At 39.4% G+C, this 16,460-nt stretch overlaps 1 protein-coding gene and 1 pseudogene across 23 annotated transcripts in view; one reads left to right on the forward strand and one right to left on the reverse strand.

Annotated features, from left to right (window-relative positions):
• RBFOX1 (RNA binding fox-1 homolog 1) overlaps positions 1 to 16,460 on the reverse strand; it is a 2,071,930-nt gene that overhangs the window by 1,017,436 nt on the left and 1,038,034 nt on the right. The window lies entirely within an intron of this gene.
• LOC121019350 (peptidyl-prolyl cis-trans isomerase A-like) lies at positions 2,786 to 4,581 on the forward strand (annotated as a pseudogene).

Here is a 16,460-nt window from a genome sequence, read left to right on the forward strand (position 1 = left end):
GCCCAATATTTATTCACCACGTTCAACATTTGCCGTCATCAGAATAAAAGGCGAGACGGCACAGTTTGAACAACATCTGGTAATTCCAAAGAGATAGTGTCACTTGAAGAACAAATGAACCTTTAGTTAATAAAATCTCCCCGTGACTGACAAAGATGGCTTTTTGTACACATGCAGGATCCACGATAAGCAGATAGAGAAATGCAGATAAGGAGCACCCGATCCTACAAAGGGAAGTCAATGTGCCCATGTTTAAATAAAGACAGGGTTTATTACTGGTCTTTTATGAATCATGATAAATTAAATGTCCTGAGTTCTGGAGGGATAAAAGATTTAAATTATACTTCTGAAAGCCATGGGAAGTTTCACTACCCTCAAAATGCGCTAAAGCCTCAAAGTAAAAATAATATTGCCAGGACCAAAAAGTAGCTGGTTTCAATGAAGAAGCCTTTCATCCAGTAATGCCTGAGTTAATAGAGTGGATTATATGCTGAATATCTATGACCCCAAACCTTTATGCAGCCAATATGTAACATGAACCTACTAAGAATTAGACACTGCTCTAGGCGCTTGGAAGAGGCAAGTGTCTAATGTGAATGTAACTATACCCACGTGTCTAGTCTATGCAACTACAGATACATATGCACGCACACACGCTCTAAATGGGGTGATGTCCTTCAGTATGTGAAGAATGGGGCTTTGGCCTATCATTGAGTCACAGTCCATATTTCATACCATATTTCATTTCATTATCATACCACTGGTATCGATGGGTTATAACTAATTATGCCCCACAGACAGGATTTCAGTGAGAGAAAACTAATTCAAGAGAAGCCTTTTACACACATGGATCTTGGCTGATATGCAATGAAGAGAACATCCTCTGATCCCCAGGGACTCCAAATTTTCAAAAAGTATTTATGGTAGAAATGACAGGATGATCATAAGTGGACCTCCTAGGGGCGCCTTGGTGGCACAGTCGGTTGAGCGTCCGACTTCAGCCAGGTCACGATCTCGCGGTCCATGAGTTCGAGCCCCGCGTCAGGCTCTGGGCTGATGGCCCGGAGCCTGGAGCCTGTTTCCGATTCTGCGTCTCCCTCTCTCTCTGCCCCTCCCCCGTTCATGCTCTGTTTCTCTGTCCCAAAAATAAATAAAAAACGTTGAAAAAAAAATTTAAAAAAAAATAAGTGGACCTCCTAAAGAAGGTAAATATATTGTATCACAGCTCTCTTGATACTATTATGAGAAGGTTAAGTCTATGAAAACTCTTGAGGGCTGTAAAAAGTCATGCAGACACAGAGATTATTCTTAAAGTTTAGAGCCAAAGTGAGTGGTCCTTGGCACAGCAAAGTGCCTGGCATAAGGGGGGCAGTGTGGAAGTTTAGAGGCATTGGCTTTGATCCATTCTTCCTTCTTCCCCAACAGTTTGTTCCTCGTGGTATCTGCCTTAGATTCAGATCTTATTCAAACCCAAGTTATTATTTTTTTAAAACTGAAAACCACTACAGTTGTTATTTTTGAAGTCATTACTAGACATAAAGAGGGTAAGGTGCGGGGAGGGTGGCACATATTTTTTCCCTTCTCCCTACAGTTCCATGTGAAAGAACTCCCTCAGGGTAATATTCCAGGTCTTTCCATAATTCCTCATTCTTCCACCCCTAAGGAGGAATGGTTTATTTGACTGGTTACTCTGGGGGGAAAAAAAAACTAGGCATGCTCAATTCAGTCTCCTTAGCTCTTTTTTCAATTCCCCAGTGGGTAGAAAGGGTACACTCTGGTCCTCTTTCTCAGCCATAAGACTAGGGAGTATGTAGAGAAGCTGTGAAAAGGGAGAAAACACAGGAAGGGGCTCCAGGGGCCTACTCTGTCAACGACTGATGGATAAGTCTCAACAAATTTGGAGACCATAAGGAAACTCATTTGGTCATACATTTTAATTTTAGATTTCATTAATAAAATGTATTTCATTTATTTCATTAATAAAAACACTTTGTTATTGCTGTTTTAAAAATAATAGCTTCATTGAGATATATTCGCACACCATAAAATTCACCTATTCAAAGTGAACAATTCAATAATTTTTAGTATGTTCACAGACTTGTGCAATTATCATCACAATTTAATTTGAGAACATTTTTTTTTATCACCCCACAAGGAAGCCCCTATAGCATATGCTCACTTCCTATCACTCTCTCCCTCCCAGCCCCTGGCACTAATCTACCTTCTTTCCATCTCTGTAGATTGACCTACTGTGGACATTTCATATGAATATGATCAGAACCTTGGAAATATCAGGCTAAGTGAAAGAAGTTTGTTTATTTCCTTTTTCCTCTCTGCTGTGCTACGTTCTCAGTCAGTTCTTACTCCGTCCAGGAATAAGAGGATTTTATTTTTCAGCTCCTAGAGCTACCACATACCTAGAGTGGTTTCTTATGCTCTGTTTTACCAAAATCAAATCACTTCTTTAACACTTCATAATTTTAATTTTACCCAGATATTAAACTGCTATATTAAGGTCAGCATCCATTCATCCACTTATTCACATATTCATACTTTTTTTTTTTAATGTTTATTTATTTTTGAGACAGAGGGAGACAGAGGCGCAAGTGGGAGAGGGGCAGAGACAGAGGGAGACACAGAATCCGAAACAGGCTCCAGGCTCTGAGCTGTCAGCACAGAGCCCAATGCGGGGCATGAACCCACAGACCATGAGATCATGACCTGAGCCGAAGTCGGACACTTAACTGACTGAGCCACCCAGGCGCCCCATCATCTATTCATACTTTCAAAACACATGTATTGATCCCTAAAATGGCTACCACACCCTGAAGCTCCTAAAATGAATATAATCTGGTACCTGCTCTCAGGGAGTTCACACTTAATTATTGAGAATGATTTAGGTACAAAATTTCATAAAATACAGAAAACAGATCCACTGGAATGTAAGTCTAAGAATTCTCATTAATCCTCAGATGCATTACAGTACTCGGCACCGTCCGCAGTTGCTGTTTCCATGCAATCTCTCTACCTTTTATGAAAATGTCCTGACCCGGTTCACTTGCTACCTTCCTGACAATCTTCTTAGTGTCTTTCTCTCTTCTTCCATTCACTCAAGTGATCCTTTCTTATGGTGAATCCTTGTTTGTTTTTCTTTTCAATCTGCCTTTCCTTGGAGACATTATCCACAGCAACTTGTGAGTAGCATAAAGATAAGTAACACGCGATATGGGACTTAGCCCTTGAGCTGAGACTTGGAGGACACAGTGGGTTTGCGGTGGTGGGTGTAAGGTATATGTGCCTATATGGAAGGATGTACATGGCATCAATTTCTACCAGGTAGCTCTGTCTTTCCTTTCTTCCTGATATCAATTAGTTAACTTATCTCAAAATGAGCAAAAATTACTTTTCCTATCCACACTTGCTATATGTTCACAAAATAGTCCTGTCAACTCCACACGTTATTCCCAGCAGTTGTCGCCTATGCCTGCACATCACAATCTTTATTTCAACCAAAGAGCCGCTGTCAGCTCTAAATCTGTGGCTTCACAGAAACTATTGATTTATGGCAATGACCCTTCTTGCCTGTGCACATCTCAAATCCACAGAGCGAGGGGAGCCCCGGAAATATTTATTCAGACAGATAAAATCCTCCCTATTTAACAGAACTGACTTCTATGACCAGTGGGCACATCTTGTTACCTAGGGACATTTCCAAAGGATTACACAGCAAGGCTTTGGCTGTGACTGTAAGTCACTGCCACTAAATTGTCAAAATAAATAACAGTAAAAATCAACCCTCAGAGAATGTGGGGGTAGCTCATGCTTTTTCTTTACAAAAAATAAAGAAATCTTTGCAGACACCACCACCCCAGAACCGCAGGCACGGCAAAGCCATGGTCAACTCCACCGTGTTTTTTGACATTGCTGAGGACGGTGAACCCTTAGGCCACGTCTCCTTTGAGCTGTTTGCAGACAAAGTTCCAAAAACAGCAGAGAACTTTCATGCTCTGAGCACTGGGGAGAACAGAAATGGTTACAAAGTTTCCTGCTTTCACAGGATTATTCCAGGATTTATGTGCCAGGGTGGTGACTTCACATGACATAATGGCACTGGCAGCAAGTCCATCTATGGGGAGAAATTTGATGATGAGAACTTCATCCTGAAGCATATATGTCCTGGCATCCTGTCCATGGAAAATGCCGGACCCAAGACAAACTGTTCTCAGTTTTTCATCTGCACTGTCAAAACTGAGTGGTTGGACAGCAAGCACACCGTGTTTGGCAAGGTGAAGGAGGGCATGGACACCGTGAAAGCCATGGAGCACTTTGGGTCCAAGAATGGCAAGACCAGCAAGAAGATGACCAAGAATGGCACCACAGCAAGAAGATGGACAAACCTAATAAATCTGACTTGTGTTTTATCTTAACTACCAGATCATTCCTTCTGTAGCTCGGGAGAGCACCCCCTTTGGATCAAAATCTCCTAAAATCTTTGTGCTCCTGTTGCAGTTCCATGGGTCCCTTTCAAGTCTAGCTGGATTGCAAAGTGAAGTTTATGATAATGAAACAAAAGCTAAACAAACAGCATACTAATAATTCCTTATTTTTAATTGGAAAAAGAGTCCAACAGAGATAGAAAAAATATGTATCAACTAACAACTTATTACTTACTTTGTCATATTTTATATAGCATAAAACAGAATATAGCACTAGACATACTTTATAATACATAAATACATTAATAATATAACATATCTAAATATACTCTATATTAGTCTATATTAAATATATTACATATGCTATAACTACACAGTTTTGTGTGTATATGTATTCTATATACATTGTAAGTAAAAAAAAGTATATACACATATATGAACATATACCATATAACTAAATTTTTGTGACAAGGGTAACATAAACATTCGATTTCTTCTCTTTTCTAAGGGCTAAAAATTAAGAAGGTAAAAGAACCACTCATCAAACCTCAAAATTCTTCAAGAGTTCTTGTTTATCATAGTGATCAATGGATACAACACTGGGACAATGACTATTATTTAATCAGTAATTACCATATACCAGACAATCTTCTGACTATTTTGCAGGTAGTATCTCCTTCAATCAGGGAAAAGCCAACAAAAATGGATTTAAAAATTCACTTTAAAATGTATTAATCCATTAAAATTTATTTTTGAAATCCATTAAAAATCCATTGTCGATAATTGTTTCCATTTTGGAGATAGCATTACTAAGTTTCAGATAAATGAATAAACTAGCCCAAGGTTTCAGCCATGGCAGACTATATCTGTTGGACCCCAGATGCCGGGCTATTATCTGTTGCTCTGAATGTCTCCTTGATATTAATTGTAGAGTTTTCCTTTTACAGGAAAAGGGCTCCTCTCCTTTAAACACTGTCACCATTTTCATCACTGGTCTAATCCAACTTAAAGTAAGATTTTCAAAGGAACCAAACTGAATGTGTTCTACCTTTTCCAAACACTGGAATAGCTTGGCCATAACATGAACCCCACTGCACCAACAAGAAGTGGTGAGTAATAAAGTGATTTCTAAAGCACAATCAATGGTACCAAGCAGAAATGGCATGGATATTTTTCCTTGCCTCCCTTGGTTGAATTGATGGATACTCCGAGTTGACTAGAAAGTGGAAATGACTGGAAAAGGAGAAGAAAACCCTTTTGAAGGCCAGAAGACACATCCTTCCCCGGTCTTTTAAGGATTAGATAGGATTCGGAAGGACATTAAGCTAAAAGCTTCTCCCCTTCCAAAATGGCCAAAGAACTGAGAGAGAAGAATTATCTTGGCAGAATATGAGACCTAATACCATTGATAATCATAGCAGCACTGAAATCCAGGTTGGCTAAGGACCATTTCAGCCACTTATAACTACTGCCTTATTAGCAATCATCAAAAATTGATAAATTGTTCATTTTGCTTCTAATTTGCAGATGATCTTATAGACAGATAGATTAATTATGCATTGCCAGGCAAGTCTTAAAGAATTGTATGCTGTAAGTGTTCATAATATTAAACAACTCTTCTTCAGATTATGTCAAAATTTATATTTTGAGTATGATCATTTGATTAATGTCTGTTACATCAGCTTGTAGGCCTCATGAGTCAATAAGTAATAGCTGTTGCTTGATGAACACTCACTATGTGTTGGACATTATACAAGTAGTAGCTCCTTTAATCCTTACAATAGCTCCGTGAAGTAGCTATCTGCCCCCATTTTATAGATAAGACAATTTAAGTGTACAGTTGATTGTTTGTTTTCCAATGTTTTTTTAAATGTTTATTTAGAGAGAGAGAGAGCGAGCGAATATGAATAAGCAGGGGAGGTCAGAGAGAGAGGGAGAGAGAGAATCCTAAGATTCTGTGCTCTCAGCATAGAGCCCAACCTGGGGTTCAAACCCACAAACCGTGAAATCATGACCTGAGATGAAATCAAGAGTTGGATGCTTAACTCATTGAGCCACCCAGGTGGTCCTAAGTATAGGGTTGTTAAATAAATAGTCTGAAATCCCACAGAGAGTAATCCCACAGAAAGCCACAGACTGGACCCCAGGCAATCAACTTCCAAGCATGAGGGCAAGAGCTATGTATATTTTACCATCACATATCCCCCGAACATACGAGGTACTCTATAAAATTTGATGAATGAATGAAAAGGTGTTTTTTTCTGGTTTTGGCCATATCTACATGGACATGCAAAAAGGACCCTTGATTTGTGTTAATCATAGAGAGATGAACTTGTCCTCCTATAACTTAGAACTCAGAGCAATTACCATGTAAAATGAGGCCAGGTGAGGCAAATTCCCATGGGTCCCTCAACAAAAGCCACCTTCCCCTACTTCTCTTACAGCAGTGGGCTGTCCTCCTGTATTCCTCCAAATGATTACTTAATGCCCACTTTCACATCCCCATAGTAAAACACAGCTAAACCCAAATGCTAATGGAGTGGCCCAAGTGCTTACTTCCTCAATTAGTCTTGTCCAGAAAAATTCAGCAGAATTATATCCCTATGTGGAACCAGGCATTGTGCTACCAATCATGGAAGTTATTAAAAGGAAACTACAAAATGGTACCCTGTTTCCAAAGAAAGAAATGGATTCTTAAGAACTAAAATTAAAACTTGAACATTCTAGGTATTGTAAGAAAGATACAAGTTCCAATGGGAACATAGAGGAAGAGGAAATTGGCTTGGGCCCTTGCTAGGAAAAAAAAAATCATGAGGAAACAGTCAGAGATGGGTTGGGTGGGGGATGGCAAGGGAAGAGGGGATCCAGGCAGGACAAAGAGAACAGTTTTAGTGTGGAAACATTTGAGAAAAGTATTTTAGGTTGAGGCATTTAGTATACACTAGACTTTTACGGTGGGCTTGAAACTGTCACCTCTATTAGGGCAATGTTCAGGAAGTGCCAGAAAATCTACTATAAAAGTAGATCCTCCCACGAAAAGCAGATAAAACTTGGCAAACAGAGCAAACAACTGGGCAGCACTTGGCTAACTGCAAAAGAGTGAATGAGAGGGTCCCTTTACTTAACTTTATTTGTTTTACTGTCTGATCTACCCCAAATCCTTTACTTTGGGGAACGATCTTTATCCTACTTTATATTCATTTACATAGTTTAGGTGGAGCTCTACATCCCACCACCACCCCCCGCCTCATCCCTATGGAATGAGACTTAAGACCAATCAATCAGAAGATCCCAGTCTTGGGGTGCCTCAGTGGCTCAGTTGGTTAAGCGTCCGACTTCGGCTCAGGTCATGATCTCACAGTTTGTAGATTTGAGCCCTGCACCAGGCTCTGTGCTGGCATCTCGGAGCCTGGAGCCTGCTTCAGATTCTGTGTCTCCCTCTCTCTCTGCTCCTCCCCTGCTCATGCTCTCTCTCTCTCTCTCTCTCTCTCTCTCTCTCTCTCTCTCTCTCCTTCAAAAATAAATAAAAACATTAAAAAATTAAAAAAAAAGATCTCAGTCTTATAGTTCAGGGATTTGCTCAGTAGCAGGCATATGATTAAAATTGGCCAATCAGAGCCTTCCCTGGGATTTTTGAGGTATCCTCCAAAAGGTGATAACTTCTCAGAGGATGCATATAGTAGAAGCCCAGTGAACCCTGATATAAGATGGCAAGCAGCTCTAAGAGAGAATTAGAGTCCTTGTGACATCATTAAAGCTTGAGACTCAACCACACCTGAAGCCTACCTTTTGTGTTGCCTCGTTCCATAACCCACACTTTAAGTTTTCTTAAATATATTTGATGTGCATGTGTGTGTGTGTTTATTTTTTTCATGTGAAAGTGGAGGAATCCTGATGAAATCAGTGCCTAAATATCCTGTAACATAACACATTATAATTCTGAGCTGGTTGTAGCTCTCCTTCTCATAATAAAACCTAGTGAGCTTAAAGAGATGTGATACACTTCCCCAGTTTCTTTGTTATTAAGAACCCCTTTGGAATCCTCATCTCTGTTCTTTTAACACCACACTGTTTTCTAAACTGCCAGAATGATTCAGATAATCTCAGACACCAAAGCTTGCTTGACAGTTGTTGCCATCTAGCAAAATCAAACAAAAACCCCAAAAACCAAAAAACAAAACCAAAAACAAAACAAACAAACTAAAAAAAACTCTCCAAAAAACAAGAAACAGTTATGAAACTGAAGGGGATTATAAAGTATTGCAGGACCCAAGACTAACAATGTTCAAGGAATGTCAGTCAACTGATATATTAAACTGGATTAAATGTAAACCACCCTTCACTGTGTAAAATATGTATATCCTTTATAGAATGTTAATAGTAGGTCCTGGTACTTCCACACCAATGAATATTCTGATTGAGCATATTAATAAGCTAATAGATAATAAGACCTGTGATTAAAGACACCATCCTGTCTCTATACATTGTGGTAGCTCTCCTCTTTATTTCCCAGCTAAGGGTCCACCAGAGCCTGACATACAAAAATAGGCTGGGGTTTAATCAGCATCCTAACAGTGAGAAACCCTGTGAATTAAATACCATTCCCTTCCAGAGTTCAAAGAAGTCACATTTTAAGGCCAAGGTTTAGATGCAAATATGAGAGATGTGATCCTGAGGAAAAAAAAATCAAACATGACCAGGAAGGACCCCTGCTTCCTGCCTAAAAGAAATGTGTCCCAGAGAAGGTTTTCTCTGATCTCTGCTTTAGAAAGATCAGTTGTCGCATTTGAAACTGTGAAAAGCTGTCACATTTATTATATTTCTGGAAGCCTGTAAATGATGAATGTTTCTTCCATCTCCCCTCCTTCAGGTGAAGAAGAAGAAGGAAAAAAAAAAACGTTATTATTCCTGACTTCCAGGAAGATGTCATGAGTGAGAATCTAAAAAAAAAAAAAAAAAAAAAAGGAAAAAAAACACCATAGTTTGCTGTTATCAGCAATTAAAGAAACTTTATCTAATTACTATGGAAGATGGCTCCGTTCGACAATCATCTCTGACAAACTGATCATTATCAGTAATTTATGACCAGTTTCTTAGTTAATTGTCCTCAGGAAGAAGAGCAAAAACCATTTGTATAGAAAAATAAGTAGTCATTAACAACAGTGGAATTTGTTGGGAATGTGATTATAAATCACCAACCAGGGCTGGTAATGATTCCTGGGAAGAGAAGAGAATGAAAACAATGTAGACACTACATCCAACTTTAGGGAACTATTCGGAGAAAGAAGACTTCATAATGAACTTTCCCCCCCAATTAAAATGAAGAATGTCTTGTCTCCCTTTAAAAGAATATCAGACACTTTATTCTAAATGTGGGAGAGTAGGGCAAGGGAGGTACACATCTCTGCTTCTGCATGCAGGGATAGTTATAAAACACACACTCAGGCACTTTAAAGTTCTGCCTCTCCTAACCAAGCTCACTTTGCATAAAGAAAATGCACCCTGCTTTGCTTTTTTCCAAAGCTAACTGGATCTACCTGACCAAGCTTTGATTTTAGAGGCTTGGAAACTGGTCCATCAATCTGGTCCAAAAGCCAAGCATAGACTTGTGAATCCTGAACTGTATTTGAGCTTCACATTGCCAATTACAAGCTGTGAAGCCTCGGGGTATGTTACAGAGACTACGAACCCATTTGTGAAAAGGGAATGGGATATGTACCTGCTAAAGATATGGAACTGTAAGGGTATGGGTCCCCCCTCACCCAAAATACGGTATGTTAAACATCTATTTCCTGGCACCTGCGAATGTGAGTTAACTTATAAATAGAGTCTTTGCAGATGGAATCAAGTTAAGGGAGGTCATTAGGGTGGGCCCTAATCTAGTAGGGCTGCTATCCTTATAGAAAATTTGAACAAAAGGAAAGTGCTGTGGAGGCACATGAGGAGAACATCTTGAGATGATGCAGGCAGAGAGGGGAGTGACACAGCTACAATCCAAGGAATGCCCAAAGATGGCTAACAAACCACCAGAAGGTAGGAAGAGGCAAGGAAGAATTTCCCTACAGGTTTCAGAGGGAGCATGGTCCTGCTGACACCCTGATTTGAGGCTTTCTGACTCAAGAACTGTGGGATAAGAAATGTCTATAGTTTTAAACTATCCAGTTTGTGATACTTTGCAATGGCAGCCCATATTGTACGTATGCTGATACATACAATACTTTACAGCATCCTGAGACAGACTGGATGAGAAAAGGCCTGGAATGTGCCCAGGACAGTGTTTGGCAGATGATATGAATGCAATGAGAATGCTTGCTCAAATGCTTAATGAAAAGTGACCCATCCCAGACAAACAATATACAAGGAGTATCTAGACCATGATAGAGTGTCTGGGATGCACAATACTGGAGATGAAAGAGTCCTGGACTCGGCATGAAAATTCTGAGATTAAGACCCGGTTCTTCCATTTCCAAGCCTCTACCAAAGTGAGCTTTAGGTTCCTCATGTATACATTTGAGTTAGTCCAGCATGTGCCTTTCTTACAAGGATGCCATGAGCCCAAACTGGATAATACACATCAATACACATCTTTTGTAGTTTGTAGTTGGAAACTTTCTTCATTCATCAAACCACTGAGTTGAGTTCTAGTTATACAATGGTGAGTAGTTTCATAAGAAACCACCACAACAAATGGACCATTAGAAACTGGAATCAGAGTAATGCAGACACAGAATGCAATGAGATCACTGGGGACAGTTAATAGAGGGGTCAGACCTCTGCCTTGCTGCAGAGCCTAAGCTAAAACTTGACACAAGGGTGACCTTGCCAGGTGATGGTTATAGGAAGCACCCTTTGGCAGACAGAATATATCTCTAAGACAAGAAAGGACATGGAGGCCTGTTTAGAGCCCTAGGAATGAAGGTTTGTAGAGATATGGGTTGGAAAGAAAAGCAAGAGGCCAGATGATACTGGGACTGCAGGCCAAGTTATCCATTTTTATTTTATCAGTTGTTTTTTTTTTTTTTTTTTTTTTTTCACAGTTGGGAGCGTAGAAGGGATGTGGTGAAGTGACCTGACTTGAATAATAAAATGATCACTCTGATTTTCTATAAAAATTGGATTAGGGGACAATGGAAATAGGAGACCCATTAGGTGGTTAGGAGTCCAGATGTAGGTAGCTTCGATCAAAGTGGTAACAGTGGAGCTAGGAAAAAACAGACAGATTTTGAGATCTCATTTGGAGGAAAGCCATTATTATTACTTTTATCTCCTAATTTAATTCAACTCAGTCCTATTGGAATGCCTTCTGCCACTTCCCTGACAGATGGTCAGCCCATAAAAAAAAAAATTCATCAGTTTAAACTGAATAACCTATGCTCAATCACCCTTTTTCACATCCCCCATAAAAAATTAACTCAACTAATAATTATAAAAGCAGATATGTACAAACAGTGCTACTGGGCAAAGGTAACTGATTCCAAACTGGATGGAGCTCAATAATAGGAACATTGGCAATGGGGACCCTTTACCGACCAATTCTGTGTGTCTGGCATCATTCAGCATATTACATACCCTAGCTCGTTCAACTCTAATACAAACTTTAAGAAATTAGTATTGTCTCTATTTTAAAAATGAGGAAACTGTAATTTTAAAAGGTAAAGAAACTTGTCCAGAGGCACACAGTTAGTATGGGGTTGATATGCAGTAAGTGAAATTGTAGGGAGGGTCCTCAAATACACCAAACTTCTTATGGGGAACCATTAAGTTTAAAAAAAAAAGGGGCATTTGAAATAGCATGATTTGAAGATGAGAAGAAACTATCTGAATAGTCACTTATAATTGGTAATAATGAGACAGCTGAACCCATATGGAAAAATTTCTATGAAATCCTATGAAAGCTAAACTACGGTACTTCCTAGAACATCAATTTATATAAACTGCACAATGCAACAGAGAAATAATTTACTTACAAATATTTACTAGGTGTTTTACAGACTGGAAGTGGGGAAAGGTTTCTTTCATACCAGTAACGATTTGCTACTATCTAAACATTCTTGATTTGAACATGCTCAGTGTTATCAGGTTAATTTCTTGTCACCATATATGTGATTGCCCAGAAGCATCTCTTTTCTTTCACAGTAGATCCCATGTACCATAATAGGGATGTTACCCTCAAATAGGGCCATTGCCTTCTGCACAAAAAGAATGGCAGTCACTGGGTGCTTATGTGTGAGATACTCTATTGATGCTAGGGATGCAGAAAAAGACAAGACATTTCCAGGTCTCAAATAGCTCAGAGTGCAAGATGGCACAAGATGGAACACTCAGCAAGTATCTCATACACATATTTTTATATACAGAAATGGCAAACATAAGAAATCACAGACACAGTGCTTTTCATGATCTCTGTCTTTTACACCTTTTAAGCTTAAAAGGAAAGTGCCCTGAATTGTTTTGTCCCCCAAATGTCCAAATGGTCTTTATATCTTTCCCTTCCCTCCCTTTTTTTTTAAATGCAGGGTGCCCTGCCTAGATACATCTTCTCCCAAGGAAAACCCCACTGTGACATTTTAGAAAATTTGTCTTACAGAGTATTGAGAAAGAGACTCTAACTTATTTGGCCATGCTTCAGTGTGATTCTCAGGGAAAATTCTTCACACAATCCTGTGCACTTCCCTCAAAGTGCCTCTCTCTAATCAAGTAAAAATCATTCAGGCCAGAAGGGCATGTAAGTAGAAAACAAAGAAAAACAAAGCAGCAAAGGTCTTCCCTGAGTCACAGTGAGATATAAAAAGTGAAATCCCAAGGTGTGGGGAGAGAAGGTCAAAGAGAGGGAAGAAATAAGCTTCCAAGTCAGAAGTCATAGTTAAGAAAGAAAATATTTCTTCAGGCAGACCTTGTTCATGCTCATACATGAGGGTGAATTTAGTCCAAGAGGTTTCTGCCCTTCCATCTTTTCAAGTCACAGGCAGTAAAGTATCTTAATGACAGGCAGCTGTTAAAATGCCCAGGGTTCCTGAATTCATAAGCTACAGGCTGTAGGAAAGAAACACTGTACTATGAATTTTAAACATGAAGCCAAGAGAACGCTTTTCCCCACCTATGAAATTCCAACATGCTCAACGTAAGGCACAGCGTACGAATGTGCCACATCTTGAGTATACATTTCATCAGCTGCTAAACATTAAGCTCATTTAAATTTGAAATGAACAAAAGAATTGATCCAAATTGGCTTGGATGTGATCACTGCCAAAGGATAGACTAGCCTGGGGAGGGAGAGCACAGGAAGAGGAATGACAAAGAGCAGAGTGTCAGGGAGCAGAGAGATGTCACACTGTGATGACAAACATCCTTTCAAACTGTGACTCAACATTGTGTGGTCCCCATTAATGTATCAAGAGGAAGTCAATGGCAGGTTAATGAAGTTCACAGACAGTCTTACAAAAGAAGATGATCGCAGCACCCAAGAAGGCAGAACCCTTGTCTAAGACTGTAGTCCCACGCAGGGAAGTTGATCATGCTATTACCCACTGAGACATCGCTCAGCTCTGCCATCATTGGACTCAAAGGAAAACAAGCAGCAGGGTGAACCTCCACAGCACAGCTGTGCTGATCCCTGAGTTTACTCCACCCTACAATCCAACCCTAGGTGAGGTGTTATTTGAGAAAGAGCAAAGAAGCAAATGAGCATCTGACTTCTGGTCAGGCATAGCTTATGAATCTCGAGATTTATTCTAAAAACAGATGTAAATCAATAATGTGAATGCTAGTTGCAATCCTGATGCAAACTTCTTGGGTTCATCCATTCAGATGCTCAAGCTAAAAACATTAAAGTTATTTTAAAGTCGTCTTGCTTTCTTCTCATACTTAGTCTAGAGGCAAGTCCTCATCTTTATGTTCAGCATGTATCCCTTATCTGTCTACTACTTCTCTGCCTCCCCATTGCTGCCAACATCTCTCTTTTGACCCACAATATCAGCCTACTAGTTGGTCTTCTTGCTTGCCCCTTAGACCCATTACAACAGATTCTCCACATAGCTGTCCAAGAGGTCTTTTAAATATCAATCCTAGGGGCGCCTGGGTGGCGCAGTCGGTTAAGCGTCCGACTTCAGCCAGGTCACGATCTCGCGGTCCGTGAGTTCGAGCCCCGCGTCGGGCTCTGGGCTGACGGCTGGGAGCCTGGAGCCTGTTTCCGATTCTGTGTCTCCCTCTCTCTCTGCCCCTCCCCCGTTCATGCTCTGTCTCTCTCTGTCCCAAAAATAAATAAAAACGTTGAAAAAAAAATATCAGTCCTATCATACTTAAAACTCTACAATGTCTTTCCACTGCACTTAGGAAAAAACCCAATATCCTTACTCCTTACTAATGCCTTCCATTTGCTACACCTATTTTTGGTGCCACTAAATCACCCTGCATTATTGTCACCCTAGTGCTTCTCAACTGATCATCAACTTACCTGTTTATGGTCTGATTCCTGCATTGGGATGGAAGCTCCATGTGAACAAGGAACTTTGTAGTCTTGGTCAGTGCTGTCACCTCTGTTTAGGCCTAAGTGTTTGGCACTTAGTAAGTTTTCCATAAATACTAGTTAGATGAATGAATGTCAGAGTCTTCTATATATACAATGAGGAGGTTATTTTTTAATTAATTAATTTATTTATTCATTCATTCATTAATTTTTTAATATGAAATTTATTGTCCAATTGGTTTCCATACAACATCCAGTGCTCATCTGAACTGGTGATTGACGAGGTTATCTTGATCTCAAAGTTTCTTTCCAAGACTATTCTAGGAGAACCTACAACCATTGTCTTTTCCAAACCTAACATGGAAGGACTTAGAACCATCATACCATTATGCAGACTCCAAGGGTTCTAATCTGTAATCCATCATCAACTGACTGTGCAACCTTATAACAAGAACACCTTACCTTTAAAAAATAAGATTCTTCATTATTTAGAAATGCCTTAGAATTCTTCCACCTCTAAAAGTGTCCTTATCCCAGGATTCCTGTTTATAAAAGTACTTTATCCATTCCTGGTTAATATGATTACTGCTTGTTCTTGGTACTATCTCATAGTGTGGAAATATTTTGGTGATCTAGGCAGGGATTTCTTCTGATACCAGATAATCACTGACCTAAACTCTAAGAAGTCAGAGAACAGGTATTTTATTAGATTTAGATTTATAATGTAGAAATATTGTAAATATAATTTAAAACAAAATAATCTACTAGTATTCTCTTTCTCTAATAAAAAAGCTAAAACTAGGTAAGAAAATCCAATAGTTTTTTTAGATAGTGTTTTAATTTATCAGATAAAGTGATAAATGAATTTTTAAAATCTAATCATCTTTTATGCATTATATATAAAAAGTTGTCAACAAAGACATCACAGATGTGTGATGAGCATTCATGAAATTTCTGGACAATGGCTGAGTTGAGTTTCTTATAACCATCTCATTTTGTGGCCATCTACGAGTTAACAACTTGAAAGGGGAATTTCATCAGACTTAAGCTCAAAATCTGCTTCTAAGAACATTCAATTAGTGAAGTACACAATAAGGTAAAAATATGCCTCTATAGTCACAAGTTGGATTCTCCAAGCCTTGTACTAAATCAGATCACTATATATAGGCACTGGGTCCTTCAAATGACCTGGTAAGGGCAACCTGCTTCTCTAGTTCATCAAAAGTGAGATTCTTGGGGCACCTGGGTGGCTCAGTCAGTTAAGCACCCAGCTCTTGGTTTTGGCTCAGGTCATGGTCTCACACTTTGTGAGACTGAGCTCTGTGTTGGGCTCGGTGCTGACAGTGTGGAGCCTGCTTGAGATTCTCTCTCTTCCTTCCTTTCTCTCTCTCTCAAATTAATAAACTTAAAAAAATTTTAAGGAAGATTCTGAAGCCTGTACACTTAAGGGCAGAGACTGGTGGGCCATGTGGGGTTGCTGCATACACCTGGAAACACTAGATCTCCCTTTCTCTTAAACACTGTAAAACTTTCACTCTTAGGTTGACTATGTGTGGAAA

Source organism: Herpailurus yagouaroundi, unplaced genomic scaffold, assembly GCF_014898765.1.
Source record: "Herpailurus yagouaroundi ecotype Mexico unplaced genomic scaffold, PumYag 222, whole genome shotgun sequence".
Classification (NCBI taxonomy): domain Eukaryota; kingdom Metazoa; phylum Chordata; class Mammalia; order Carnivora; family Felidae; genus Herpailurus; species Herpailurus yagouaroundi.